Source organism: Limulus polyphemus, unplaced genomic scaffold (assembly GCF_000517525.1).
Source record: "Limulus polyphemus unplaced genomic scaffold, Limulus_polyphemus-2.1.2 Scaffold2192, whole genome shotgun sequence".
Taxonomy (NCBI): Eukaryota; Metazoa; Arthropoda; class Merostomata; order Xiphosura; family Limulidae; genus Limulus; species Limulus polyphemus.
In genome coordinates, this window is record NW_013667802.1 from 184271 (window position 1) to 189485 (window position 5215).

General features: G+C 30.2%; 1 pseudogene; it reads right to left on the reverse strand.

The window, feature by feature from the left end:
- Window positions 1-986: 986 nt before the first annotated feature.
- Window positions 987-5215, reverse strand: part of LOC106466225 — a 6229-nt pseudogene continuing 2000 nt past the window's right edge.

Consider the following 5215-nt stretch of genomic DNA (forward strand, 5'->3'; position numbering starts at 1 on the left):
CTCGAATGTTTTCAAAAATTAGTACTTTTTTGTTCAAAACATATTAAATGTCACAGTTACAATGCTGAATTTATAGATCTTGTAAAGTATAATATTCATGTTAAGTCAAAAAATCTTCCTATTCAAAAATATTATATTTCAGTTAAATTTTATGAAACAGTAAGACATCTTTGTGCTTAAATGCAACTCGTAGCAAATTTCATAAAACAAAAACAAATTCAATCTTACTAATTTAATGTATTATCTGCCATTACATTATCATGTTTCTTTATTAGCAAACATTTTCTGAAAAAATAGTGGTCAGAATGTATACAAATTCTAGCATGAACATACATAATATTCCACATCTACCTTTTAAAAGACAGTTTGTAAATTATTAATAACTAACTTACCTTAGTAGAAACTGATCTATTCAAGTATTGCCCCTTTTTTTTGTGAAATGACTAGTTCATACTTAATTAATCTAATAATTGCAATTATAAACTTGTGTTTAGCAACTGTTTAAACATTTCATGAAATGATCAGTTTCTTTGTGTGATATACAGGTATATGTTTTCTACTTGCTTTACTAAGTTATTTTAAAAATTCTTCATTTATGTAGTTTCTTTGCAGTTCTATCATAAACATGAGGTCCAGAAAACTGCTGAAGTTGCTTTATTCTCTATAGTAAAGAACATCTATTCTGCCTGATGGGATATTAATAGTAACAAAACATCTACGTGAAAAGGATCACTGACTGTAATATCCTTTCAAACTTTTTTTTTAATCAGTTGCACAAAGTAAAACATTTGTTTTTTGTTCGTAACATTTCAGGTGTGATACAAGAACTGAGGCTAACATAAATTAATTTTAAAAAAGGTTCTTGTATCTCACCTGATTATGCCAGGTAAACCTGGTAAACAAAATAAACAAAAGTTTTACTTTGTACAGCTGATAAAAAAACTTGTGTGAATTTTAAATAACAGTTCTAATATTTAATTAAGGTAATATCCTTTGCTGGCCAAATAGACAATGTCTGTATGTTACAGCTGACAACTGATGCATGAGAGAGAGAGAGAGAGAACAAGGGTGACACTATTGACTGGTCAAATAATAAAAAAAGTTTATTCATTGTAATCAAGCATGCTTTCTTATTTCAGTTCCAATAAAAGATCTTCAAATAAAGATGATATTTAAGATTGTAGTGTTTCAGTTCTACAGAGATCAATCTCGAGAGAAAGAATGTTGTTGGACTAAACAACAAGTAGATAATTGACTGTGGTCCTGTCTGACTAAGTATATACACTGAATTTTCTTTAGTTTAATAATAAAGATTGTGTTTATGTTTATTTCATTTCAAACTTATCAAGCCTCATTATTTCTCACACAAAAAACAAACTTTCAAATGCAGATTACTTCAAAAATTTCCTGGTCAACCCTGCTGTCATTAGCATATCTCTCTATCTATACTTGTAGAGAAATCAGTCCACCTGAGAATACCACATGTTAACTGTTCCATAATTTTAAGCATTGTAACAAGAGTTAAAATGGCAAAAGTCCAATGCTTACTGATCATCCTATCAATGAGTATTGTGACTATTTAGTTCCTCAAAGCGATCTAGAATGCACAAAGCATATAGATCCCTTTGGCTTATGGAGCCTTTGATGATCACTGGCCTTTATGAGCTATGACTTAAAACCAGTCAAAAGTTTTGTTTGCTATTCTCATCCTTGTATATCTAAAACAACACTTCAAAGGGAATTTCTATCTACACTGTCTTAAAATGAAATTGTTTTCTGCATACCAGAGTTCATAAAGTTACAACATCCAGTTTATACCTACAACACAAAATGCTCATATTTTGTACATTATGTGAAAATATCAAACACATTTCTAGTGAAAAACAGTGTCAAGTCTGCAATATTCTTGGCTAAAGCCTTGCAAGTTTTTAAATCAGATTAGAATAATATATGTAAAATCACATCAAATTTTTCTCAATTGACAACACATCTTTTGTCAATTTTGCTTACAATTGACAACTTGAATTTGCACATTAAACTTAGTGATCTGATAAATAGAAATCATTTAAAAATCATGACTCGCGTGTTACTTGCAAAGCACAAATGTTGATCAGCTTTCATCAGGGGTTTTATTAAGAAAAATGTAAGATTTATTATGTTTATAAAAATCAGCCAAAATGTTTAATGATTTTTTTCAAAAGTGTAAAAATGGTTTAAAAAAAGGATCAATATGTTTTAATCATAAATCTTGCTCACAAACACTCATTTCTATGGTCACACCAGTTGTTTTCATCACATCTTAAGGCAAAAACATTCCTAATGTCACTACAGTTTTGAAGAACATCCTACATATGTTAACAAGTGATTGGATAACCCTTGTTCACACTAGTTATCTTTCCCTGCCTTTAGTTGTATATAAACAATGGATGATGTTATACTGAACCAGCACTTTTCCCTCCTAATTTTGTGATTAGTTGTTGTTTGTTATTAAGCACAAAGATACACAAAGGGCTATGATTAGTCAAAACTTGGATTATTATTTATGTAAAGTATATCTTGCATAATTTTTGGAAACTACCAAGAATATGGTCATCTACACTGTTAATAAAAACAGCCTTTGGCCCCTGCTGAAATGGACCCACAAATAAGATTATCACTTAAGACTATCATCATCAACTTCGAGGGATTCCCAGTAGGAAAACAAATCATAAGTTTGGCCAGATAAGCCTTTATTCATATTAAGGCTAAAAATGCCTCTAAAACCTATTACAGCTAATTGTAAAAAGTTTTAAACTTTTCAATGCAATGCTCCAGATAAGATATACATCTACAAAAGTATACATTTTTTGTCACAAAAAAAAACACATTAGAAATGAAAAATTGTGTGTAATTCATATGCATACTATTAACTAATACACTTATAGGTATATATTTGCCACTTTGTAGTATTTGATGCAAAGTCTATAAGTACAAGTTTTAGTGAGTAAAAGTAAATGCATTATACAGTGATTCCTGGCTGGTGATTATCTATGTTTATGGTTACCATTGAACTAAAAATTATACAAGTCTAATTTTTTATAAACTGACATTAACAAAGCACTTCCTAATTGAATTTATGCCTGAGCTACCTTAATTTTAATTATTAAGTTAAAAGGATATCAACTGAGAAATAAGAAGTGCAAAGACCTAGTAAACACAGCAGCAAAATGTCATTGTTGGATAACACAAAAAGTCATTGAAACCCTAAAATACACAAGTTTTCAGCATTGAAATGTATTTCAAAGAGTAAAACACTCATCATGTCAAAAGCTTGTTTGGAGTACTGCTCCTGCTTCATGTAGTTTGCCCTTGAGCACTCATCCAAAATCATGTACATTCATATTATACAAGCACATGAAAAGGTAAAATATGTCAAGACAACAAATAATTACATTTGAAAACCATAATCTGAAAAACAAACATTTTGATATATTTTTAAAAAATTTTTGTTGTCAAAATTTTACCAAAAATTCAAACTAAACTGAATTTATCACAAACATAATACAATTTTTATAAATCATTTCAAAAACAGATTTTATTACTACCTGTATTTCTGAATTTCATTATATAAACTTGAAGAAAAATACAGTTTTCTATAATTCAAAAAGTAATCATCCTCTACCCAGCTATTTTTCAAATTTTTTGCAATAGCCGAGATATTCTTGCAGGAATGGTAAACATTTATATGGAAATCTTTTGTTTGTGCATCCAATACCTCAGTAGTCTCAGTTTTACTTTCCAAATGTTTACCTGCAGCTACTGTCAGTGCTTGATTTAATCTCATTAAAGGATGATACATTCCAATAGCTTTCTGATATCTTTTTGTTTTTCGCAGTGTTACAAAAGGATAATTTAAGATCCTTGCTACAATATCATCACGGTACTCATTGCAAAAATGATACACTGGCCACCAAGGAAGCTGCTTGCTGTGATCAAAAAGAAATTTTGACAAGTCATGGTCACTCTTTATCACTAAAAAGTGATCAATATTTACTGTAAGCACGTACTGAACTTCTTTTTGGTAACGGTAGACACAGTCAAGCAGATAAGCTTGGTTTGCAGCAAAGTTAGCCCAAAACGGAATGTTCCAAGTCATGACTTGAACTGAAAAGTTGTCAAGTTTAGTGTGTTGAAGTACTTTCCATAACAGTTCTGGAGAACCAGTGTCATAAAATGCAAAATTTTTTACACCTAGTGTCTGATGGTACTCAATAAATTCCACTACTCCATAAGCATTATGTGAGGATAATGGATCTTGATTTGGAGGAATGCAAGCAACCACATTGGAAAGTGATGTTTCACCATTTTTTTAGTTTTAATGTTTTTTGTTATTGGAATTATAATGGTTGTTTGCTTATTATAAGAATTTTCTTTAGATACAAAAGAGACACCATAAAGTCCATCTGGTTTAACAAACTTACAGAGAAGTAAAACACTCATTGGGTATTGTTTCTCATCTTTTCCACTGTCTGTTTTCAAGTGCACATTTACAGTTTTATTTTTTCCATCCTCATACCACAAAAGACATGACATTTCATTTCTGAGTTTTTTTCTTATTATAGCAACAGCTTCAAGAGTGGAGTAATTTTTAGCTGTAATGTTTTCCAGAAAAGCAGAATACACAAACACATCCTGGACAACTTCAGTCCAGAACGGTGAATGGTTGCATGTATCTTTAATAGAGGGTACTTCTAAGCTCTCTCTTGTTTGGTTCTGGTTGCTGGGATTAACTCTGACACCAAATGCATTCATCACCTCTACAACAACTTTCATTTTAGAGTACTGTCTATGGTAAAATAACAAAAAACATACACTAACAAATGAAACAATAACCAAGCTTAACTGGATATATTTTTTCATGGCTGACTAATCTGTAGTAACTTCACTAAGAAAATACCACAATTAATAGTGCATAAAAACTTTAAATCATGAACACTGTCCAAATTGTTAACTTGAATACCTGGAAGAAACTGGAAAAGTTCATAATCTGAAAAAAAACAAAAAAAACACTAATGGTAAATGATTTGAAGTAATTCACAAATATAATTTCACTAAAAAAAAAAATTCAACAGCTGCATCATAGAAATTTTCTAATGAATGCATCATCATAACAAAATTTCTGTAATATTCTACATATTACATTGACTTTAAGGTAAAACCTACTTCTGTAATATTC